This window comes from Crinia signifera, unplaced genomic scaffold (assembly GCF_055691185.1).
Source record: "Crinia signifera unplaced genomic scaffold, ASM5569118v1 HAP2_SCAFFOLD_122, whole genome shotgun sequence".
In the NCBI taxonomy this organism is placed as follows: Eukaryota; Metazoa; Chordata; class Amphibia; order Anura; family Myobatrachidae; genus Crinia; species Crinia signifera.
Window position 1 is genome coordinate 262,885 of NW_028142015.1, and position 27,769 is coordinate 290,653.

General features: G+C 47.9%; 1 protein-coding gene across 2 annotated transcripts in view; it reads left to right on the plus strand.

Moving 5' to 3' along the window:
• The first annotated feature begins 581 nt into the window (after nucleotides 1-581).
• The window catches only part of LOC146052759 (prefoldin subunit 4-like), a 64,734-nt gene continuing 37,546 nt past the window's right edge, over nucleotides 582-27,769 (plus strand). The window contains exons 1-2 of one of the 2 annotated variants that reach the window (XM_083167943.1): nucleotides 582-722; nucleotides 4,201-4,408. The gene's annotated coding sequence lies outside the window, so the exon portion shown is untranslated. The remainder of the gene's footprint in view (nucleotides 723-4,200; nucleotides 4,409-27,769) is intronic. The other variant, XM_083167944.1, reaches the window with a different exon arrangement.

Below are 27,769 nucleotides of genomic sequence, written 5' to 3' on the forward strand. Positions count from 1 at the left end.
TCTACCCAGGTCCTGACCTGGGTAGAACACGGCTAGGACCTGGGTAGAGGGCGGTGTAAATGGGAACGCCTGGTCGGATGACCCGGCTCCCATTTACATGAATGGGGAACGTCCAACCTGCGGACCGCAGCGTCCGCAGGTTGGACGGATTGTCAGTCTGACACTGACAGCTGGCGCTGCTGTCTGCTATACTCTGCAGACAGCAGCGGCGGCGGGGGAGGGAGGTGAACGGATGCCTGTGTGCGGCATCCATTCACCTCCTGTCCAATGGCGGGGGGTGCGTGCGGGGACTGGGGGCAGCCTAGCAGCTTACCTTAGTGCTGGGCTGCCCCCAGCAGCGTTACGGGTACGGTGGCGTCGATCGGCGCTTGAAGATGACATCGCGCTGTCATCTTCAAGCGCCAGGAAGGGGCGGGAGGGGGGTGCGGGCGTTTAAGCCCGTCCGGTCAGTGGCGTAGCTATGGCTAGGCAGCCCCAGCCGTCGCGGGGGGGAGCCGGTGCCACTGGGGCGTAGCAGGGTCACGGCACTCTCAAAGCCGTGCAAGCTCTGCTCAGTGCTCTGCTGGGAGGAAGCTGGGTATATACTATTGAGCCGCCTGTAGATGGCGATGCAGCGCACACTGAGCTGAGCTCCTCGGCTGTCAGGAAGCTCCTCTCTCTGTCTCCAGGACATGGGGCTGCCTGATAGACGGAGCTATGAAGGGGTGACATGCTGATTACAGGTTTGTGTCCCTTGTTGTGGGTGCCAGTTGCAGGGGCATGGACAGGGGAGAAAAGTGTGGGCACCATTAATGTAAGCTGGCCCAGTGAGTACTATGTCTTGGTAGCTGCAGTGGGAAGGGGGAGGACTTGGTATATGGAAACTGGGTGCCCTCCATTGCTTGTGGGGGTTATTTGCTTTAGTATTGGTGTTTGTAAATATGCTGTATGTGTGTATGTATGTATACTTTTTGTGTATGCTCTGTGTGTCTATAGCTTGTGTATGTTTCTAAATATGCTGTATGTGTGCATGTTGTATGGTATCTGTGGTTGTATGCCATGTGTGTATGCTGTATGTGTGTGTGTGTGTGTGTGTGTGTGTATGTAAATATGCTGTGTGTGTGCATGTATGGTATCTGTACCAGTATGCCATGTGTGTGTCCGTGTATGTCCTTTGTGTCTAAGGTATGAGTGCTTTTATGTACTGTGTGTGAATGATATGTGCACGTGTGTGTGCGTGTCTGTATGGCATGTCCTGTGTGTATGTATGGCATGCGTGTGATTACTGTAGTGTGCATGTATGTCCTGTTTGTATATATGTATGGTATGTGCGTGTATATGATGTGTGTCTGTATGGTATATGTGCGTGTTTGTGATGTGTGTCTGTATATATGGTATGTGTGCATGTATGTCCTGTTTGTATATATATATGTATGGTATGTGCATGTATGTGATGTGTGTCTGTATATATGGTATGTCCTGTGTGTCTGCTATCTATTAGCCCCTGGTCCCTGGATGCCTGCGTTCAGTATAGCGACACTAGTATCCCTAATGCCTTTAGAAGAGCGGCCGCTGAACTTCAAATGAGTCAGGATGCCAATGCCGTAATACTGACAGGTAGAATCCCGATTGGTGAGTATGAAGGAAAGAGCGGAACGAGACAGCGAAATGCTATGGAGAGAGTGGGGGTGTGAAGGAGAGAGAAATAGAGAGACAGTGACGGAAAGAAAAAGAAAGTGTCAGAGAGAGAGAATCAGACCCTTTGGGCGAAATGTAATAGGGTGTGATTTTTTAGACATGTGCGATTTTTGGTCAAAAACGGCCGAAATCGCACATTTTCCGAAAATCGCACATTTAATAGGTTGAAAATCGCGGTAAAAAATCGCACTTTTTACCGCGAAATCGCACTTTTCTAAGTGCGATTTTTAGTCACATTTCAATTCGCATCCAGATGTTTTCCCATTATAAAGTATACAACTCGCAAATGTAATAGGGTGCGATTTTTGGTCAATGTTACCAAAAATCGCAAAAAAAATAGATCAGGTTCTGACAGGCGATTTTGACAGAACCATGCACAGATCATTGAGATCTGTGCATGGTTCTGTTAATAAAAATGTGTAAAAGTGTTTTTATAAAAAAAAAACGGCGTGGGGTCCCCCCTCCTAAGCATAACCAGCCCCGGGCTCATTGAGCCGGACCTGGTTCCAAAAATACGGGGGGACAAAAAGCATAGGGGTCCCCCGTATTTCTGAAACCAGCCCCGGACTCTTGGACCGGTCCTGGTTCCAAAAATACGGGGGACAAAAAATCTGGGGGTCCCCCGTATTTTGAAACCAGCACCGGGCTCCAACAGCCCGCGGTGTCATGCCACAGCCGGGGGACACTTTTTATACAAGGTCCCCCGGCCAAAACATGAGCACCGTGGCTGGTCAGCCTTGGACGGGGTACCTGGAGGAGTGGGGACCCCCCCAATAAAGGGGTCCCCCCCCCCCAGGCTTCACCCGTCCAGGGCTGAAGCCCGGGGCTGTCACCGGCGTCCGTGGCCAGTGGACGCCGGCCTGATAGGGTTAAATTCATCATACATATCATTACATTGCTTTTTACCGGCGAACTACAAGTGCCAGCAGACCTCCCCCGCATGCTGGGACTTGGAGAACCACAAGTCCCAGCATGCGGGGCATTAATGGGCCCGCTGGGACTTGTAGTCCACCTGTAAAAAGAATGTTTATAAAAAACACACACACAGAGAAGTACAAGTTTATTACACACACACACCTCAATTTTACACCAGCGTTACTTACCATTCCTGGATCCAGCGCTGGTCTGGCTGCTTTACAGCCGGCTCCCCCCGAACTGACAGGCAGCGGGGAGAAGCGGCTGTCTCCGTCGCTTCTAACAGCCTCTGTAGCGCTGTCCGAGTGCTACAGAGGCTGAGAGCGTGATTGGCTGAGCTACAGTATGCGTCTCCATGGAGACGCATAGCTCAGCCAATCAGGACTGAGCTATGCGTCTCCATGGAGACGCATACTGTAGCTCAGCCAATCACGCTCTCAGCCTCTGTAGCACTCGGACAGCGCTACAGAGGCTGTTAGAAGCGACGGAGACAGCCGCTTCTCCCCGCTGCCTGTCAGTTCGGGGGGAGCCGGCTGTAAAGCAGCCAGACCAGCGCTGGATCCAGGAATGGTAAGTAACGCTGGTGTAAAATTGAGGTGTGTGTGTGTAATAAACTTGTACTTCTCTGTGTGTGTGTTTTTTATAAACATTCTTTTTACAGGTGGACTACAAGTCCCAGCGGGCCCATTAATGCCCCGCATGCTGGGACTTGTGGTTCTCCAAGTCCCAGCATGCGGGGGAGGTCTGCTGGCACTTGTAGTTCGCCGGTAAAAAGCAATGTAATGTAGTGTGTAATGTATGATGAATTTAACCCTATCAGGCCGGCGTCCACTGGCCACGGACGCCGGTGACAGCCCCGGGCTTCAGCCCTGGACGGGTGAAGCCTGGGGGGGGGGGACCCCTTTATTGGGGGGGTCCCCACTCCTCCAGGTACCCCGTCCAAGGCTGACCAGCCACGGTGCTCATGTTTTGGCCGGGGGACCTTGTATAAAAAGTGTCCCCCGGCTGTGGCATGACACCGCGGGCTGTTGGAGCCCGGTGCTGGTTTCAAAATACGGGGGACCCCCAGATTTTTTGTCCCCCGTATTTTTGGAACCAGGACCGGTCCAAGAGTCCGGGGCTGGTTTCAGAAATACGGGGGACCCCTATGCTTTTTGTCCCCCCGTATTTTTGGAACCAGGTCCGGCTCAATGAGCCCGGGGCTGGTTATGCTTAGGAGGGGGGACCCCACGCCGTTTTTTTTTTAACTTTTTTTTTTGGGAACAAAATCGCATTTATGAAAATGCGCACATTTTCATGACTGAAAATGCGCACATTTTCATGACTAAAAATCGCGGCAAATCGCGGCAAATCGCATTTTTTGCCGCTAATTCGCATCTCATTACATATGCGAATTCGCGGCAAAAAACGCGATTTTTAAAGGTGCGATTTGGTGCGATTTTTTTTTAGTCTAAAAATCGCACCCTATTACATTTCGCCCTTTATATATTTTGCAATGGGACCCACAAGGTTCTAGTTATGCTCCTGCACCCCAATTGTTTGCCCTGAGTTGCTGGCAGCAGCACCAGAGTACTCTGACCTATGATCATCCTTTTTCATCTCCCACAGCAGCAGCGTGTCTCCTGGGCAGCAGAACTTGCTGCTGCAGTGCAGACTCCACCCTTCCTGTCCTAGAGACCAACCAAGCTTTCACACGCGCAGAGCCAAGGAGGAGCGACCATCACAAAGCACCCGTCGTGACCTTCAAGATAATGGTTGTGACCCACTGCCATCCCCGCGCTTCAGTGTCCTCTCCTGACTGCAGTTCTAGCATCTGGTAAGATGTGTTTTGCTTGGTTTCGGGTCAGGAGATGGGGTAACTGGCGCTCATTTAGGGCACCCTCATATGTTTGTGTGCCAGGATGGTGCTCCCTTCCCAGAGGCTGCCCCGGTTCCTGCTGCTGGTCGTGCATGGGGTATAGAGGTGGTGTCAATGGTGCCTGCAGCAGCACTGGAAATAACTTTCAATATGGCAGCTTAAAGTGCAATGTATGTACACTTCTAAACCTAGTAGCTGCTATACCCCTTCCCTAGCCTCTGCACTGAATGCCCCTATCCTCCTTCTTGCCCCTGCTCCAGCTGATATTTAACCATACCCCTCGCTACCCCCAGTACTGCCTATCCCTAATCCACCTTGGCCTCTCCCTAACCCGTTACAGCATACTTACGGCTAATTGTTGGCTGTTGACATTCCGTTGTTGGCATCCTGATGTGTTTAAATGTTCCAGTTTCAGTGTTCTAATGGCAGTTGGGATGCCAGTGTCGATATACTGAACACCAGCAACCTGATTGCCTGGAAGCTGACCTCATTCAATATATATCGGGTTTCACCATGTGTGCATAATGTGTTATATTCTGTAATGGGCATTACGGTGTGTGGCATAATGTGTAATTGACTTTAAGGTGTGTGGTATAATGTGCAATGGGCATTACGTTGTGGCATAATGTGGCATAACTTTGAGTGGCATAATGTGTTATGGACATTACAATATGTGGCATAATGTGTAATGGGCTTTATGGTAAGGGGAATAATGTGTAAGGGTCATTATGGTGTGTAGTATAATATGTAATAGACATTACAGTGTGTGGCATATTGTCTAATAAGCATTGCCACACACCCTTTATGGAATGATATAGGTTCCAAAAAATGGGAGGGGGGCACCAGATTTTTTTTGGCTGGGGGGGCAAAATTTCTAGTTACGCCACTGCGTCCGGTGTAAATGCCCATAAACGCCGGGTCGCACCCGGCTTCAACCAGGGTCCAAAAAGCCGGGTGCGACCCGGCGTTTTGGTCTAAAAGCATTCAAAGATGCCACAGTGTACTCAAACATTGCAAATATACTGACAGCCATGTGAGGTGACATGTACCTTCCAGTATATAAAAACAATAAAACTTGTTTACAACATATCCTTGTGTCATGCCATGGTTAATGCAATGCAGTGAGCAGTCACCACCCACTTTTGATGACCTCATCTCTGTGTGCATTTAAAACTGTCCTTTTCTTATGACACACAGAGTTTTGCAGGAAAAATCCAGCTTCTGTGTGAAAGGGGTCGACACGGGAAATACCCGGGTTTTTGCTCCTGTGTGAAAGGGGGTCAGCACCTTGCTGCCTAGTTCTACCCGGGTTTTTGTATCCGGGAAATACCTGGGTTTTTGGGATTTTTATGTCTGAAAGGGATATCAGACAGTAAAGATGGGCCCCCTTCAGCTCTGGGCCCCATAGCAGCTGCATCCCTTGCACCTATGGTAGTTACGCCCTTGATCATGTAATAGCACTGTATTAATCTTGTATCCCAGTAGCCACTAATACACATTATACAATTACATCCATTAGAATACTGTACCTCTCTGACTGTTTTGCTACATAATCTATGGTCTTCTCATGCGTCAGTCTTTGTTTTAGGTAATATTGAGATGAGAATATGTTACAGTGTGGCATAGGATCTCTGTTTAGGTGAGGCTGCTACTGTCTAGTCCACCAATTAATTGTCTTCCAGCAGGTGTCCCAGGCTGATGATGTACATCTAGATCAGGGGTGGGCAATTATTTCAGCTGGGGGTCCACTTAATACTTCCAGCAGATATTTGAGGGCCGCACTCTAGAAATAGGGTGTGTGGTCACTAAAAAGGCGGTATGTCTTCGAATGTATTGTAGCACACCATATACCCTTTTACACAACATGCAACACAATAGTAGGCCCCTTATACTTGCCTCTTACATATTATGCCATACAGACTGAGCCAAAAGTCACATTATGCCACACGGAATGAGTGAAATTTTACACCAAAGTAGTAAAAATTCACATTATTCCATGTCCCTCATATTTCCACACACCAGCCCCCATTAGTAATGCCTCACACCTGCCCCCATTAGTAATTCCACACACCTGCCCCCATTAGTAATGCCTCACACCTGCCCCCATTAGTAATGCCTCACACCTGCTCCCTCTTAGTTATTATACACATCTGCTCATGACCGTCACTCCGCCCCCTGGCATTGGCCTTCTCCAGTGCAGCATCGGCAAGTGTGTTTGCAGACCCCCCGCGGTCAGCAGGGATCTTCTAGTGTGTATGGGGCTTTAGCAGCACTGCCCAATGTCAAGGAGCAGAAGCAAGGCCAAATAAGGTATTAGCATGCATAAAGGGCACATAGGGGCTAGGGAAAACAGTGTAATCATGCCACTGTATAAATCATTGTTATAGCCTCATGTAGGATACAGTGTACGGTTCTGGTTACCATTTTTTGACTAGGATGTGATGTTAGATGAGGGCGGAAGTTGTTAGATGCCTTCACAGTGTTTTTTATTTCATTTGTAAGTTACGTAGGTGTAGGTTATATTCTTTTTTTGACTGGATTGTACTCTCACCAGTGGCGTAACTATAGCACCGCAGCCCCCGCGGTCGCACGGGGGGGGGGCGCTGTGCATATGGGGGCGCCGGGGGGGCTGCGGTGCTATAGTAATCCCCCCGCCCCCCATCCCCCACAGGCTTACCTGTCCGCATGTCCCGGCTCCCCTCCTGGCTTCAATCAATGCTATGGAGACGGACTACGATAAAATGGCCGCCCCATAAAGCAGACTGTTCTCTGAAACTGTCTGCGGTATGGGGGCGGCCATTTTATCGTGGTCCGTCTGCATAGAATTAATTGAAGCCAGGAGGGGAGCCGGGACGCTCGTACAGGTAAGCATGCGGCAATGGGGGGAGGGGGCACTGGAGGGGGCACAGGCGGCCGGACGGGCGGGGAGGGGGGCGCCCCCCCCCCCATTAACGGCAGGTGGGGGCGCCCCAAACAAAGCTACGCCACTGACTCTCACGGGCCCACTTCGCTCGCAACAGATTTATATTCGCCCACCAGGTATACGTGGACCCAGTACATGATGGGAAAAGTAAAAAAAAACAGTGGTACTCTGCCAGAGAAGGATGTGATAGGAGAATTCAGTTAATATGTTTAAAAATTGGAAAAACTATTTTATTAGAAAATAGTATACAGGGGTACAATCATTAATATAATGTCCTATAGTGGGCACAGATTGGACAGCCTCTGTGGGTGATCCGGAGTTATAATGAATAGACGGTAACCTCATCTGGGTCATTTACACCACAGGAGATCAGTTATAGGTTGAACTTGATGGACGAATGTCTTTTTTCACGTGCACAAACTATGTTACTATGTAAAATCCCGCCCCGTACAAGCCTGGGAATTGCTTAGTATAGGACTGCGAATAGCGGCAAATCTATTCACATGCGGCTCCCCATGAAATTATGGCTCCCACTGTGTGTGTAGCACCAGGCGCGCATGCAGGGGGGGTTTCCGAGTACCTGGAAACCCCTCCCCCCGATCTATCTGTGCATTTGATATATTTTACGTGGCTCAAGTGCCACGGATATTTAAGCGGCCGTTGCCCCTGCCCCATCCCCCGGCCTGAGGGAGCTGCTGCCGCATGCAAGCCCCTATCACTGCCAGGCATTACTGTTCCCATAGGACTTAGTGCTAAACGGTGCTGCAGCCGGGCTGGCCGGACTCCCGTAGGCAGTGACTGACTGCATGCAGGTCAGGGGTGGCGGCAATGGTGCGGTGGTGCAGCCAGGCTGGCCGGACTCCCGGAGGCAGTGACTGATGGCATGCAGGTCAGGGGTGGTGGCAATAGCGCAGTGGTGCAGCCGGACTCCTGGAGACAGTGGCTGATATGCAGGTCGGGGGTGGCGGCAATGGCGGCGGGTGGTAGAGGAGCACGGACAATGACCTGCTGGGTAAGTTTACACTGTTTAGTAAATAATCATGGCTGCATTTTTATGGGCGGCTGTGTGTACTTGCCTGTATGCTGCTGTGTGCGGGTATGTTTATTGCATTTGTTGGGAGGTTTAAGTATGTTGTGCGTTTTTGCTGTATGTACAGATGGAGCTAGACCCATCCTGGCAGGGAATGGCGCTGGCGACGCCAGCCGCCATCCCCCGCCAGCGCCATGTCGATGGCGAGAAGGGGACGCGCGCGCACGAGAGGCGCACGCGTCCCCTTCCGACGGCGCTTCCATCCGCTCCCCCGGGTCCCCGCCGGCTTGTCGGCGGTAACCCGGGTCCCCGCCACCTGCCCGCACCCCCCCCCTAACCCCCCCTAACCCTGTCCATCTCCCTGAGGCGGAGACGGACAGGGTTTCCGTCGCCCCGCACGCGCGTCTCAGTCTGATGGATGGCGAGGCTGCTGGCGGATCGCCAGCGGGGACGTTCCTGCGATCCGCCAGCCAGGATGTATCCTGCCCCATCTGTATGTATGAATGTATGTATGTATGTATGTTTTTGCTGTATGGATGGATGTGTGTGTGCACCTGTAGTATGTATTTATATATTTAAACCACTGACTGTGTGTTTGTGTGTGTGTCTCCTTTGTGTATGTCTGTTTGTAAGTATACTGTGTATATGTTTGTACAGTTGTATGAATATTTACAAACTACAGTAGGGGACATGCTGTGATTTCATGATTAAGTTCCCCTTGGAGTTCTGATTTTGCTGAATATATGTGTGTGTGTGTATATGTATGGAAGGGATACTTACAGGATCCCTGCGCTCAGGATACCAGCGGTCACCTGACCGAGCCAGGCATCCCCATACTGTAAATCCCGACAGGGGCTCTTTCGGCAGCCTAGCCCTTTCTCGCCTGCAGTGGTGTAGCTAGGCGCCACGGTGCCCGGAGCAAGGCCCCCCCCCCCAATTTTTAGTATGCGGGGCTCTTGCGCGGTGATAAAGGGTGTGTGGCCTAACATTATACAATAATGCCCATTGCACATTTTTGTGAACTTTGTAATAGCCATTACACATAAAGCCACATGGCATAATGCCAATTACACATAAAGCCACATGCCATAATGCCAATTACACATAAAGCCACACATGATGACCATTCCATACTATATAACAAATCGTAATGCCCATTACATACTATATGACAAACCGTAATGCCCATTACATACTATATAACACACCGTAATGCCCATTACATACTATATAACACACCGTAATGCCCATTACATACTATATAACAAACCGTAATGCCCATTACACATTTGACACATAATTGCCAAAAAATAGTGGGTCCCTGGGACCCCTCACGTCCAAAAAATGGGGTCATAATTGTGTTTTTCTGAGTCCCACACAATAGTGCCACTTGTGCACAGAGGCACCTTGACCTACTGTGCCAGGATTACGCACACCAGTGCCGTCTTTACACAATGGGCAGTTGCCTAAGGGCCCCAAGGATTCTAGGGGCCTACCCCAATGACCAAGACGGCACTGCCCCAGGGATCTGCTGCGACTGGAAGCTTATTTGCCGGGTGTCGGGCAGGAAGCACCAGGCAGGCATCAGCCGCAGCCGCTTACCGAGACCTATACATGTTCCTGCAGTGCACAATGCACATCAGCCGGCCCCAACCTAAGATCTATAAGAGGGGGCGGGGACAGCAGGCTAAGCCACCAGCAGCGGTCGGACCTCTGTGTTGTGTCCCTGCCCTGCTTCTCACTGATAGCTGCCCTCCTGTCACTCTGCTCCCAGCTGCAGCCCTCGGTCCATGGCCCTGCCTACCTGGGGTCACTCTACTGCCACCACACTCGTCACCATTACACAAACAGTGTAATGTGACACAGAGCTGTCAGCAGGGAGATGATGGTAGCCACCATGGAGACTCCCAGCCTCTGCCACTAAAGGTGCCCAGCTCTCACATGTCATACACACGTACACTGCCAGGGTGCATGCCTGTCTCCCAGCCGCTGCCGGAAGCCGACGGCTGGAATCCTGTAGCTGTAGCGCTATTTTGCCCGGCAGCGGGAGGCGCTGCTGATTTTGAAAGGACACTGATTAGCTGAGAGAATTCAGCCAACCAACGTCTGGCCAGTCTTTTCAACATCAGCTTCCCACCCGCCGCCCTGCAACTAGCGCGGTGCTACAAGCTCAAAGCCCGGGGCAGCGTGCGGCAATGAATAGGCACCGGGGTGGGGGTGGTTCTGCCCACTGACCAGACAATGCTGCTGTCCTCCCCATCTGCCGCTCCTGACTCCCCCTCCCAGCCGGTGACTCCTGCGCCGCCACGTTCCCGCGAAGCTGCCGCCCAGGAATCCATGTCGATCCTGCCAGTGCCCGACCAATCAGCGTGGGGCGTGTCCCAGGGGACCCGCCCATTTTAAAAAATGGAGTCCCTGGTCAGATCATGTATGAGTTCATGTGTCCGGGACTCCGTCTCCAGCCGGCACAGCGGGGAATGGCGAGCGGGCGAATTGTGGGAGCAGGGCGGGGGAGCCGGCAGCAGAGTGCACGGCTCCGGCGCCAGGTTATATTACAGCGCCCGGAGCAAGTGCTCCGCCTGCTCCACCCTAGCTACGCCACTGCTCGCCTGCCCTCCTAACTCTCCCTTTTAGCAACCTAATCCTACCCCCCCATGCAGCCTGACCCTATTCCTCCCCTTAAGTGCATAACCCTGCAGCCTAAACCTACCCCCTTCTCCCTGCTCCGCAGCCTATCCCTATGTCCCCTCACTAGTGCCTATCCCTAACCTCCATTCCCTGGGCGCAAGCTAGCAGTCCCCACATACTTACTAATCGGGATGCAGGCTGTCAGGATTCCGTTGATGGCATCCTGATGGCCGGTTATATGAAGGCAGTAGGGATGCTGGCATACACTGAACACCGACATCCTGACCACCAGGATTCTGACCTTATCCCATACGGAAACCCCCCCATGAGAATCCTGCGTTTGCCCCTGCGTAGCCCAGGACCTACTCGGCGGCTGTGATACAAAGAGGCTGTTCTGGAGCGGAGCTGAGATGGCAATAGCCCATTGTAGCCTATGGCTATGGGATTGCACTGCCTGGGCTGCAGTGCGTTTGGCGGGGGGTCAGCGCTAACCGCGCAAGCGCAGACCCCCTGGCACCCGGCTCCGGACATCGCAGGGACGGACTCTTTTCGGAGCCCTGTCCCTGCGCCCTCAGGGATGATACATCCCTGTGATGTGTTTACAATGCGATCCTGGGCGGTAATATTCAGCCCAGATTGCATTGTAAATACGATCAATAATAAATGGGCCCCTTAGTCACCACCCAGTCAGAGGGAAATCCTGCCCTGAAAATGGCTTGTGAAAATCACATCAATCAGCGAATAGCTGGGTTTTCAGTCTGTGCGAAACCCAGATCCTACTGTGCGACAGAGACAGACTGATTGAGGCCGGAGCTGATGTCACAGGACCCTCCCTAAAATGTTTCGGCAGGCCAGTGGTTCCCCTGACACTCCCAGATAGTGGCTGGGTGACACCCCCCAAACATCGGCTTCCTGCCAGTCAAATAGCGATGAAAAGAAATGCTCATTTTTGTCGCTGTTTGGCTACAGGCAGGCGTACAGTGATCCATATGCACGTGCACAATGCTGAGGTCTTAATACCCCCAATGTGCAGGGCATAATTGTGAGGGGCTTAATGTGCAGGGCAGTACTGTGTGGGCAATACTGTGTGGGCAATACTGTGTGGGCATTATTGTGTGGGCAATACTGTGTGGGGCATTATTGTGTGGGCAATACTGTGTGGGGCAGTACTGTGTGGGGCATTATTGTGTGGGCAATACTGTGTGGGCATTATTGTGTGGGCAATACTGTGTGGGGCATTATTGTGTGGGCAATACTGTGTGGGGCAGTACTGTGTGGGGCATTATTATGTGGGGCAATACTGTGTGGGGCAATACTGTGTGGGGCAATACTGTGTGGGGCATCATTGTGTGGGCAATACTGTGTGGGCAATACTGTGTGAGCAATACTGTGTGGGGCATTATTGCGTGGGCAATACTGTGTGGGACATTATTATGTGGGGCAATACTGTGTGGGGCATTATTGTGTGGGCAATACTGTGTGGGGCATTATTGTGTGGGGCATTATTGTGTGGGGCAATACTGTGTGGGCAGTACTGTGTGGGGCAATACTGTGTGGGCAATACTGTGTGGGGCAATACTGTGTGGGGCATAGTTTGCGGGTCATTGCTGTATAGGACATACTGTAGGGCCTAATTCAGCATGGATCACTAATATGAGAAGTTTCAGATGACTGTGAGTAGATTGCAGCTGCCAGGGGCGTAACTAGAGCATTCAGGGCCCCATAGCTAAATCCCCTTCCCCCTCATTACAATGCCTCTGGGGGGGTCAGAAAGTGATAGAGGATTTCATGGAAAAAGAGGGAGAGTAAAGGCCCCCATACATTAGGCCGACTTGTCCTAGGGACAAGTCGGACCCAATTTACCTGCGAGCCGCCCGGCAGCTCCCCGGGAGGCTCACATACAATTTGGCACTTGATGTGCCATTTTTTACATGGGATAAATCGCATGCGATTTATCCCATGTTAAAAAAAAAACCCCCGGGGAGCTGCAGGGCGGTGAGGAGTAGTGGGGGCGGGCAGCGGCAGTAGTGGGGGCGGGCAGCGGCGGCGGATGCGGGGGTGGGGGCGGCCAGCGGTGTTGGGGGCGGCCAGCGGTGGTGGGCGGCCAGCGGTGGTGGTGGGCGGCCAGCGGTGGTGGGGGCGGGCGGCGGGTGCGGTGAGCGCTGCTGACCTGGCCGGGCAGTGTACTTACTTACACATAGCAGCAGCGGGGACGGGCAGCGTAGTGGCGGCTATTAGATTTTTAAAATACTTGTCAAATGACCGGCCGCTCTCTGATTGGCCGGAGAGCTCACAGCCAATCAGAGAGCGGCCGGTCATTTGACAAGTATTTTAAAAATATAATAGCCGCCACTGCGCTGCCCGTCCCCGCTGCTGCTATGTGATTGTGTAAGTAAGTACACTGCCCGGCCAGGTCAGCAGCGCTCACCGCACCCGCCGCCCGCCCCCACCACCGCTGGCCGCCGCCGCTGCCCGCCCGGTGTCTGCATGCATATGCCTGTCAGGTGGCAGGCATTTGCATACAGGGAGGTCGGACGTGATCGTATGTACAGACCGTCCGACCTCCCTGATCCGGTCCGATGCGCACGGGACCGCGCATCGGATCGGATCAGATATCACACACATACGATTTTGGGCCGATTTCATCCGATTATCGGCACAAAGTGCCGAAATCTGATGAAATCGGACCAAAATCGCATAGTGTATGGGGGCCTTAAGAGAGAGGTGGGGTGGTGTGAGAAAGGGATGAGACAGATAGAGGACATCAAGGAGAGAGACAGGGTGTCAGAGAGAGACGGAGGGATGCGACGAGTGAGAGAGAGAGTGTATAACAGAGGGAGAAAGAAAAAGAGGGGAGCAAGAGAGAAGGAGAGAGAGAGAGGATGTCAGTGACACAGACAGTACGATTCAAGGAGGGAGAGAGAGATGGGCAGCGTCAGGGAGGGAGAGAGAGATGGGCAGCGTCGGGGAGGGAGAGAGAGATGGGCAGCGTCGGGGAGGGAGAGAGAGATGGGCAGCGTCGGGGAGGGAGAGAGAGATGGGCAGCATCAGGGAGGGAGAGGGAGATGGGCAGCGTCAGGGAGGGAGAGAGAGATGGGCAGCGTCAGGGAGGGAGAGAGAGATGGGCAGTGTCACGGAGGGAGAGAGAGATGGGCAGCTTCGGGGAGAGAGAGATGGGCAGCGTCGGGGAGGGAGAGAGAGATGGGCAGCATCGGGGAGGGGGAGAGCGATGGGCAGCGTCGGGGAGGGAGAGAGAGATGGGCAGCGTCGGGGAGGGAGAGAGAGATGGGAGAGTTGGGGAGACACAAAGAGTCATGAGAGAGAGTCAGTCAGGGGGCAGGCATAGACGGTGCAACAGAGCACGATATGGAGACATAGATGGACAGACATGCAAACAGACGGACAGATGGGTGGGAATGGGGTCTCACATTATTATTATTATTTATTAACAGTTTCTTATATAGCGCACACATATTCCATAACGTTTTACAGAGAATAGTTCACATCAGTCCCTGCCCCAGTGGAGCTTACAATCTATATTCCCTACCACATGCACACGCACACACAGACATTCTAGGGTTAATTTTGTTGGGAGCCAATTAACCTGCCAGTATATTTTTGGATTGTGGGAGGAAACCGGAGTACTTGGAGGAAACCACGCAAGTACGGGGAGAATATACGGGGAGAATCAAAGTACGGGGAGAATCAAACCCATGACCTCAGTGCTGTGAGGCAGTAATGCTAACCATTACACCATCCGTACTGCCCAATTACATACTTATACTGCCTTCCTCATACATACATACATAAATCCACTGACTCCCTCATAAATACTGTACAAACATTCATTCACTGCCTCCCTCATACATACATAAATACATACATGCATGCATACATACATACATACATACATACATACATATATACATACACTGTCTCACTCATACATACATACATACATACATACATACATACATACACTGTCTCCCTCATACATACATACATACATACATACATACATACATACATACATACAGTACATACATATATACATACATACATACACTGTCTCACTCATACATACATACAAACATACATACTGTACATACATACATACATGCATCCATACATACATACACTGTCTCCCTCATACATACACACACACACACACACACACACACTTTATCCCTCATACATACATACATACATACATACATACAGTACATACAAAGTACATACATACACTGTCTCCCACATACATACATACATACATACATACATACATACATACATACACACACACACTGTATCCCTCATACATACATACTGTACACTGTCTCCCTCATACATACATACATACATACATACATACATACATACATATACACATACATACAGTACATACAAAGTACATACATACACTGTCTCCCTCATACATACATACATACATACATACATACACTGTCTTTCTCATACATACATACATACATACATACATACATACAAACATACATACAGTACATACAAAGTACATACATACACTGTCTCCCTCATACATACATACATACATACATACATACACAAGCTGTATCCCTCATACATACATACATACAGGGCCGGCGCTACCCACTCAGCAGCTCCTGCAAAGAGGGAGGCGCCATGCTGAAAAGGTGCTGTCTCCCTCCCTGCTCTGCTAAAGCTGCTTCAGCCCTCACTGTCACTGCCTCCAGCACGCCGCCCGCAGCGCCTGTCTGACAGCGGGCGAGTGGCAGTATAAACAGCTGCTCCCTGCACCGCGAGTGCACACAGCCTGCACGCCGCCCACAGTGCCTGTCTGACAGCGGGCGGCAGTATGGAGAGGCTGAGCAGCTCCCTGCACTGCGCACACACTGTCCTCCTCCTGCGACCTGCCCCTGCCCCCTGCCCCCTCTTCCTCACGGACACTTGCGCTGAGGCATGTAGCGCTGCCTGTGAATGCCTGGATGACATGTCATGTCCGGATCCGCCCCTACCCATTGCTCCCTGCCCCTGTCAGCTGTCAATCAAATGACAACCAGACAGCAGCACCGCCTCCCTCTTCTTCCATCTCCTCCTTCTCTCCCCTCCTTTCACCCTCAGTCACGAGAGGGGTGTAATGGCGTCCTCAGAGTCCTGCCTACGCAGATAGAAGAGGAGGGACTGCGCAAGAGTTAAACAGCAAAAGAACAGTGAGTCTTTTATTATACATGTTTATAACAATTTTTTTAATAATTGTAGGTTTTTTTATATTCATTTAGACACTTTTTAAATAATGGGCTGGGTTATGTGCCTAAAGGTGGCCATACACGCTGCGATGTGCGCCTCTGCGGGCATCGCAATGCACAGTACAAAGAGTATGTGCTGCACATACTTTTTGTACTGCTTTCGGATCGCATGCCGTGCGATGCGATCTAGCCCATAACGTATGCGATTCTCGTGTAGTGCCTGAAACATTTTGCAGACACAGCACTGAGATGGTGTATGCATACATGTACATGCACCTGAGATCCTCCATAGGATAGCATGTGGCATATGCTCCCACAATCGGGCTGCAGCTTGTTGCAATGGCAATGTGAAAGGGCGCAAAATTTATGGTTTGAAGGAAGGCGCCGGACACCCTAGCACCAGCCCTGCATACATACATACACTGTCTCCCTCATACATACATACATACATACATACATACATACATACATACATACATACACACACTGTCTCCCTCATACATACATACATACAGTACATACATACATACATACACACACTGTCTCCCTCATACATACATACATACATACATACATACATACATACATACACACACTGTCTCCCTCATACATACATACATACATACATACATACATACATAGTCTCCCTCATACATACATACATACATACATACATACATACACACACTGTCTCCCTCATACATACATACATACAGTACATACATACACACACTGTCTCCCTCATACATACATACATACATACATACATACATACATACATACACACACTGTCTCCCTCATACATACATACATACAGTACATACATACACTGTCTCCCTCATACATACATACATACATACATACATACATACACACACACACACACTGTATCCCTCATACATACATACATACATACATACATACACTGTCTCCCTCATACATACATACATACATACATACATTCATACAGTACATACAAAGTACATACATACACTGTCTCTGAAGGGTTAATCAGCCATCTTGTTTTCATTGAAGGGTTAATCAGCCATCTTGTTTCTCTATGTCTGTCCCTGCTGATTTCAAGGTGGTTATATCCTGGCTCTTTTCCAGTACTCGCTGCTATCATAAACTTTGTTACTTTCCTTAGACACTGTACATTCTGTGCTTTCTCATAACTAACGAATACTACACAAGGCGATGTATAAGCCACCCCACAAAGACACTGCTATTTCCCTACCTCTGCACCAAATATTAACCAATCATGTAATTGAACCAGCGTCGTTTGTTGTGTATAAATATGTTGTTTTCGTCATCATTAAATCAGAGTTCAACCTTGTATCTGTGGTCATCGTTACTGGTCATATCATATGAGGTTACACTCTCACGGAGCTCTAAGGGGTCTTCACACTGAGGTCAAATAAGGTAATTAATAGATCAGACAATCGATACATCGGCGTATGATCGATTCTCTTCAAGTGGGGGCTCGGCCACCGGGATGCGAGGTCCATTCCTACACAGATGTCATAAAGATTTTACAGTCTGCCTGAATCTGTTGTGAGGTTACGGACATACTCGATCCTGAACCTGTGACACCATGCCTGGGGTATGTTGAATGTCTTATATAGAAGTTAGAGTCTTCTATCATAGAAGTTAAAGTCTTCTATTTTTGTGCACATAACCTGATCTAGGATCAGATGCCGTACTTGGAGTACGAAGGAGACCTGGGGTCTTTAGTCTAAATAGTACCTCACTTTGAACGCCCATTCTTTATTGGCCAATTGTCTTTATTGTATTGTCTTAAAGTATAAGTTTTTCTTTCATTCAATATCCCTGTGTGATTGGTGAGTATACACACTCGTGATATCTGTATTTCCTTGTAAACCGTGCGGCTGGTAAGTTCACGCACAATAACTTCACCATTTGTCTAATCTGACTACTGTATGCCAACAGACTTGCGGACTTTATGCTCTCCTTCTCGGAGTAACGCAACGTGAGGCTTCACATACAGTTCTCAGCAACAAAACCACTGGACTCTATCCACTGTCACGTAGACAGTCTGTGGTTTCCACTAACAAAATCATTATACATTTAAAAATTTTATGAGATGTCTAAAGTGAATACATAATTCTAAAAGTGAACAGACAAAGACTAACTCTCGCAGATTGCTGCTATAGGTTATACCTGCCTTTCTGTGACAGCGTCCCTAGTCTGTAAACTTTGAATTTTTCACGCTCTCATATTATAGTCATATATGTCACATCCTAGAACACCACAAATAGGAACTTGTTTAGATTGCCAGTGTAGTATAGTACTCTGGTACCATAACCCTGAAAGAGACGATTATTGGCCAAAGTTAATATCTGCCAATAGTGAACTCATAAGATTCAAATCTACACTTACATCTCTGCCTAGCGGCACTGTTGCGGAAGCAGTCCTTGTTTTAGGCTGTCATCTGCGCACTGACGTTATTCAGAAATACATTGATCAACCATATCCACCTTTTGTGACATCAATACCGATTAATCTCTTCACTTATCCAATTATCTGTCCCAAATCAATAGAACAAATTCAAAAATTACCTGAGAAATCTGACATATTATATTTCTTAGACTATAGTGAAGATTATACCCATCAACAACAAATAAAGAAGTGGAAATTATTTTCACAAAGACATCATAGACAGACTTATAGTAAACATGGGTTCAAAGCAAAGTAAAACTACTGTCAAATATCCACCCCCATTACCTAGTGAAATATGTAAGGAATATGTTGCCCACAAATTATTACCTTGTTAATCCATGAGGTGGACAATATAATAGATGGGACTGGAATCAAGTCCCCAGTATTAATACCCCGATCCCTGCAATATAGTAAACAGCTGCAGACTATCCCCTTAACAAAGCACAGGAGATAACTGACATGTGGAATGAAATCACCGTACACCAGTTCAGCTTTGAAAGATCTATTTTCTGTTGAGCTCTCAGGGTGTACGGCGGATTCCTGCTAGGCTTCTGTGTCTTTGCTGGAAGAGGGGGGTCTGAGGGGGAAGCTGCAGTATTGGCCTCTCTCTCCCTAACACTGAACATCGCTGCCTATTGCAGTTTCATGTAAATAGAAACCTACAGTCACTGAATTTTGGAAGAGATTTAAAAGATGCTGGACTGAGGAAACGGGACTATTTCTTGAAATATTCCCTTTACTCATTTCCACCTTTATCAATAACCTACACCCCTCCATTTCCACGCCAGTCAAACAGAATGTCTCTACCTGGACATCTGACAAACTCACTGAATTTAGTGAGCACTTATATGAAAAAGAATCTGCTGGATGTTTTGATATGAAGAAGACTGTCGTCACTTCTACTCACAACTTCCAAAATAATAACAGAGGCCCACCAAATAGACCAAATAGGGGGATCCCACAAAATAACCAGAAAAGACCATATAGACCCCCTCAGGGTCCAACACCCCGTGCGCCTCCATACAACAGAGATTACAACAATACTGGTGCAGTACCAAGACAAACAACTTGTTTCAACTGTGGCCGGAATACACACTGGGCTAGGGACTGTCCACTCCCTCCCCAGAAACCACAACAACCTTACACTCCCAGACCCCAACAGGGACCATACAGACCACACTCAACATCAGTTCAAGACCATGTACGTTTCAGAGTGGACTGGTCTGACCCTGCACATTGACGGGGCCCGGAGGAGGGTATCCCATCTTTTGCACAGTTCACTACTCATTGGGAAGATTCACCCCTCATCACATTATATGTTGATGATAAAAAACTGTCCTTTCTAGTAGACAGTGGGGCAACAACCAGTGTTTTGTGTTCTCTTAACTATGATGGTGAACTGCAAAAGACTACTCCTTCAATGGGAATCAACGGGATACCCACTGACACATACCTGACTGACCCAGTTATCATACGCTCTGACAAGGGAAAACACTTAGGGATACACCAATTCAGGATCATCCCAGAATGTCCTGTTAACTTACTGGGCCGTGACTTGTTTAGTAAATTCCACATCTCCATCTCACCCTCTCCACAAGGGAGTGGGCTCCAAGTCACCTCCCCACACTTTGTGTCACTACAAAATACTCTGGACAACTCACTTGATCAAATTGATGATAGAATTTGGGCCATTGGCCCTTATGACACTGGCTTCATACCCTGTACACCATACAAAGCCAAGCTCAAACCAGATACACAACCCGTGTTTTGCAGACAATATTCACTCTCACCAGAAAAGATTGAAGGTCTTAGACCTATGATACATGACTTCCTCGAACAAGGCATACTCAGGTACATTGTCTCACCTTACTCGACACCTATCAACCCTGTTGCTAAGGCCGATGGCTCTGTTAGATTCGTACAAGACTTGAGAAAAGTAAATGATCTCATTGTTCCTATTGCACCCATAGTACCTCAATTCACTCATCTCAGCAATCCCTGCAAACGCAACCCACTTTAATGTCATAGATTTAAAAAACGCGTTTTTCAAGTATTCCTATTGACACAGAGACCCAATTACTCTTTGCTTTTTCATTTAAAGGTAAACAATTAATGTGGTGTCGTTTACCCCAAGGCTATATTGACTCTCCCGTGGTCTATAGCATAATCCTCCAAGCCACATTGGCTCCATGGCACCCCCCCCATAGTTCTGTCCTGCTACAGTATGCAGATGATCTGCTTCTCTGTAGTGTCACCGAGGAGACCAGCCGGTTAGATGGAATCTCATTGTTAAACTGGTTAGCAGAATGTGGACACAAAGTGTCAAGAGAAAAATTGCAATGGTGTAAAACGCATGTCAATTACCTGGGTTTTGTACTCTCTGAGGGAGAAAGAAAAATCAGTCCACAACGCATACAGTCTGTATTGGGCCTGGTCACCCCAACTACCCAGAAGGATATGTTGTCTTTCTTGGGTATGGTAAGTTACTGCAGACAGTGGATCTCTGATTGTTCCTACTATGATAATATCTTGAGACAATGCACACTCAAAGACAAACCCAAGGTTATACAATGGTCAGATGAAATGTATTCTGCATTTAAAAAATTGAAAGAAATGTTAGTACAGAGTCCCGCGCTTGGTCTCCCGGACTATATGTTATCATTTCACTTGTTTGCAAGGGACACATGTACAACTATGGCGGGTGTACTGACCCAACTTCATGGAGGCAAAATGCGCCCAGTCGCATTCTTCTCAAAGGTAATGCCTGTCACTGTGCAAGGAATGCCAGCTTGTCTTCGAGCACTGGCTGCATGTGCAATGGTTGTTGAGATGTCCACATCACTTACATTAGGACATCCCACTGTGTTACATACCACACATAATGTCCTCTCCATCCTCAAAGGTCTACACACACAACACATGTCTGCCCAAAGACTCAGCGGCTATGAAGTACTCCTACTAGGGAACCCTTCTCTCACTGTAAAATACGCAACAAACACAGAAGGACCTGTCCCTGTACTAAACGCACTTTTAGGTCTTAAAGGACCTGACGACGAGGCGCCGCCTCAACATGACTGTACTCTGACAATTGACTCAGAAACTTCACCCAGACAAGACATGTCGACTGTGCCTATCCCCGATGCCGACATAATATTTGTTGACGGCTCCTGCAGCCGTCCCAATGACAACACGTACCAGGCAGGATATGCAGTGGTTAAACTTCCAAACACCACCCTTGAAGCAAAGACAGTCCCCTTACAGTCAGCACAAGCTGCAGAACTCATTGCACTCACTCGAGCTTGTCACATTTACAAAGACAAACCTGTCACAATTTACACAGACTCCAAATACGCTTACGGAGTTGTTCATGATCATGGGATGATCTGGTAACGCCGAGGCTTCACTGGTGCTGATGGGAAAGGCATATCACATGCGCAACTCATCACAGATCTCTTACACGCAATTACATTACCATCTCAAATTGCCATCCTTCATTGTAAAGCACACACTGGAGGAAAGGATGACATCAGCAAAGGCAACGCTCTCGCTGATACCGCTGCTAAACGTGCTGCCACTACAGCAACATATAACCTCACTCTTGCTGTCATCTCGCCTCCTTCGCTAGATGATACATACCTACTGACAGAATTACAGGCTGCTGCCTCTAATTCAGATCTATCAGATTGAACATATCCAATATTGCAGAAGAATCCACGGACTGGATTAATCTGCAAAGAGGGGAAACCATGTATACCCCAAACCAGTGCATCATTGTTCATAGTACATTACCACGGAGTAGGACACCATAGTATAGTAACAACTACTTTACTCCTCTCCAATGATTTCTACATTACTAATGCCAAAGAACTTGTAAAACAGTACATCAGTAGATGTATAGTGTGTCTTAGAAACAACCCAAACAACCCAAATAAAGCAAGACACCAACATCTAGAATACCCAACCACACCATTCACACATCTTCAAATAGATTTTACACATATCAATAATGCAGGAAGCTTATCCCACTAAATCAGAAGATGCAAAAACAGTAGCCCGCATACTCACGCGAGAGATCATTCCGCGCTGAGGATGCCCGCTCCGAATCAATAGCGATAAAGGTTCAGCCTTCACAGCCAAAGTCACAGCAGAACTAGTCAAAGCACTGCAAATAGAATGGAAGTTTCACATTCCATATCACCCACAGAGAATGACTCCACAAAAGACTCTAGGTTACTCCCCCTTTGAAGTACTGATGGGCAGACCTTTCCCCACTCCCTGGGCAAAGAACCCTTTAGTTACCACAGAAGGAGACTTAGAAATAATAAGAGAAGAGTATGTCAGATCCCTAATACAGAAACTTAATGAAGTTGAACAAAATGTTATCTTTAAGAATCCTTCTCATCCACAGATACCCACTCACCCATTTAGGGTTGGAGACAAGGTCGTTGTAAAGATCCTACCCAGAAATAAGCATCCAGGAGATTTCACCTACGGTCCAGAAACAGAAGTGGTCGCGGTTACCAGGACGGCTGTCCTCACCGACGAAGGACCAACGTGGATCCATGCATCCAGAGTAAAGAAAATTCCACCTCCACCACACGTCAACACAGAGGTCGACACCGATCCCGAGACTGACACAGACGGGACGAGAGAGGTAATAACGGGAGCCAGTGGCTCTGACCTCCAACTTGGAGAAGACCTGCCGGCTGGAGGTGATGAGGAATCAGGGGTACAACATTCTGAAGCCGAGGACGACGCTACAGGATATGACTCCCCCCCACCTTAGCCCTAGTGATTTTATTCGGGCTTGTTCTTTATAACTGTTTTGCTGAAGTTGATATTACTCAGAATGATGGACGTTTTACCTTCTGGTATAATTCTTCTAGTACAACTGTTGCTACTTTCATATTTTCTTATTGTGATATTGTATCTTGTTCAAACAATCAAGGCGGGAATCGAGGAGAACCACCGCTGCCCTGGCTGTGTAACATCCAACACACACCACACGCTGTAAGTCACGTATATATCTGTGTCACTAGTACTTACTGGGGAGATTCTTGCAACTCATGGGGGGCTGTTGGGTGGAACACTAGAGCAGATACTACTGTCTTTGAGAGCAGCCAAGACTGGGGATATTGCCCCGATGTTGGCCTCCATAAATGGTCCCATGGTCGATCCTTACTAACCCGTATGTCCCTACGAAAAAAGGGCACTTGCAATAGCCAATTTATTATTAACCTAGAAAACCCAGCCCCGGCGATCCCGGACTATATGTCATGGGTAAACATCAATCAGGAGAAAGCGGGGGCCCAAGGGGAAGATTCCATTTAAAAGACATGTATGATAACCCAGAATACACCGCCCTCAAAATCACTGTAAAACCTAAAACACCATCATCATTCTTTAAACCACATGTCACTACTTTTAATGAAATGTTAGCCATTAACAACCCCACTTACGAAAACACTATATCCATAGAGACTAGATTATCTGACGTAAATTATTGGCTAGAATGGATGAAATATAATGCACGTAAAGTTAATCAAACTGATTGTTATGTGTGTGGAAAATCCAGACCCCACTTGGGTACGGTGCCCATACACATACCTTCAGACCAAGATAAATGTTTCTTTAGCCTGTATACTGATATTATTGTAGAAGAAACCAAATGTGAACAATGGAAGAAAGAATATCCCATAATGGTAAAGAATACCAATCCTGGTAGTACCATAACCATTTATCCTGGTAATTATACATGTTATTACTCAAACAGCACTGCACAAAACACTGTAGATCTGAAATTGTTTCCTGATGGGTATTGTGCTGAACGAAGACATATCAGTGTACCCACCATGAAAAAAAATCATTAGGAGACATTTATTTTATTTGTGGAGACATGAGACTCGGGACAAAGCTGGACAATCCTTGGAAAGGAGAGTGTGCCCTGGCAAAGATCATTATGCCCATACACATTCTCCCAGCCGATTTGTTTGAGCCTCCTCCCACAAATAAACCTACCACAAACTCCAGAAACAAAAGAGAAGCTCCAAAGGAAAGCTTCGATCCACACATATACATAGACACTATTGGTGTTCCCCGGGGAGTTCCTAAAGAATTTAAGGCTCGTGATGAGGTCGCTGCCGGCTTCGAGTCCCTGCTTCCCCAGGTAACCATCAATAAAAATGTGAACTGGATAAATTACATATATTATAATCAACAGCGCTTCGTTAATGATACTAGGGACGCTTTGAAAGGTATTGCTGAACAGTTGGAAGCTACATCACAAATGACATTTCAGAATCGTATGGCTTTAGATATGATGCTTGCCGAGAAAGGAGGAACCTGTGTGTACATAGGTAAGGTTGATGGATGCTGTACTTATATCCCAGACAACACAGGTCCTAATGGGAAAACTACCCTAGCTATTAAACATCTAGAAGATTTATCCATCGAACTCAAGAAGAACTCAGGTGTCACGGACCCCTGGAGTAGCTGGTTTGGATGGCTAAACGATTGGAAACACGCACTAACACAAATAGGCATGTTTATTCTCATTATAATTATTGTACTTATGATAGTAGGATATTGTGTCTTTCCCATATGTAAGAAGATTGGTTCCAAGTACCTGGATAATGTAACACCTGCTATGTACACTGATCTCGCCAAAAGCCTTCCCTCACCAGAAGATTATAGTGAATATGTTAAAATCCATCGTACCAAACAAGATGCCATCTACAAGAATCAAATTGTCTAAAAAGGACATTGATTCTAAGAGGGGATTGAAGGGTTAATCAGCCATCTTGTTTTCATTGAAGGGTTAATCAGCCATCTTGTTTCTCTATGTCTGTCCCTGCTGATTTCAAGGTGGTTATATCCTGGCTCTTTTCCAGTACTCGCTGCTATCATAAACTTTGTTACTTTCCTTAGACACTGTACATTCTGTGCTTTCTCATAACTAACGAATACTACACAAGGCGATGTATAAGCCACCCCACAAAGACACTGCTATTTCCCTACCTCTGCACCAAATATTAACCAATCATGTAATTGAACCAGCGTCGTTTGTTGTGTATAAATATGTTGTTTTCGTCATCATTAAATCAGAGTTCAACCTTGTATCTGTGGTCATCGTTACTGGTCATATCATATGAGGTTACACTCTCACGGAGCTCTAAGGGGTCTTCACACTGAGGTCAAATAAGGTAATTAATAGATCAGACAATCGATACATCGGCGTATGATCGATTCTCTTCAGTCTCCCTCATACATACATACATACACTGTCTCCCTCATACATACATACATACATACATACATACATACATTCATACAGTACATACAAAGTACATACATACACTGTCTCCCACATACATACATACTGTACATACATACATTCATACTGTACACTGTCTCCCTCATATACATACATACACATATTACATCCTATAGATTGTAAGCTTGCGAGCAGGGCCCTCCTACATTTTGACTGTCTGTAAATACCGTTTGTTGTATCCCTGTCTCCTTTGTAAAGCGGAACGGAATATGCTGCGCTATATAAGAAACTGTTAATAAATAAATGGTACTTGTTTCCTAGCACTGCACCAGCGATTTTAATTGCATTGATCGGGACCTAAAAAAACGCGTCGATTGCATCACATGCAACCAAATAGCATGCGATGCAATTGACGCGATCGTGGCGAGCGCAGCGCGCCACGCTTCGGGCACTTTATAATGTCAACTCCACGCCGACGTGGATAGTGGGGTTATGAAAAGTTCGGAGGACACGTACCACCGCCCCTCGCGGCCTCGCTGCGCTCACCACTCTTCGGGTTGGCGTCAATAGTGGGGTGGCGTTAACAATGTGGGGCCATTTCACATACTTAATACCCAAAAATCGGGCCCATTGGGCCATTTCATATTGTTCCATACATGTATGTAAAATCGCGTTGATCGCGTCGGTCGCATTGCATGCCATTATAATGGCATGGGATGGACGCGATGAACGAGATTTTATCCATGCCGGCAATTAAGGCTAAAAATAGCCTAATATTGCGTCGGTCGCATCAATCACATACCTTAAGTTACCTTAACTTAAGGTATGCGATTAACCACGACGGGACCCGTGCTAGAAAACAAGTACCAAATAAATAAACTGTCTCCCTCATACATACATACATACATACATACATACACTGTCTCCCTCATACATACATACATACATACATACATACATACACTGTCTTCCTCATACATACATACATACATACATACACTGTCTCCCTCATACATACATACATACATACATACATACACTGTCTCCCTCATACATACATACATACATACATACATACATACATACATACACTGTCTCCCACATACATACATACATACATACATACACTGTCTCCCTCATACATACATACATACATACACTGTCTCCCTCATACATACATACATACATACATACATACATACACTGTCTCCCTCATCTCTTATATATTTGGCTACATCTGTCACTCAAAGTGTGCCTGAAGCTGTAACGCTGGGTGGAGCCTCTGACTCCCATGACTGACTCACACGACAGAGAACCAGCCCAGTAAGCCCACAGTGCCTCTCCATGGCCCTTATTCTGGTTGGTGCGGTCGAGCTGCATATGCGGCTCCGACCGCACCAGACGAATCCCCGCCTACAAGACGGATCGGCACGGCCGTCCGTACACGGACGGCTGCCGATCCGCATGAAAATGGCGGGGCGTACGCCTCCACCATGGCCCTTATTTTGATCTGAGCGGTACGGCCCGCGTGCGGCCGTACCGCCGATGTTTACACTCTGCACATGCGCAGAGGTCACTCTGCGCATGTGCAGGGGAATTCGCCGAGTAAAAAATTTAGACGCCGCAAAGGGGGCGTATAGGGGTGTGAGGGGCTTAATAGCCTCATTACCCTATGTATACGCCCAGCGTTTCATGGGCGTTCCCATGCAAACGCGGGGCGTATGCATGGTAATGAGGCTATGACGCCAGTGATGGGGGCGGA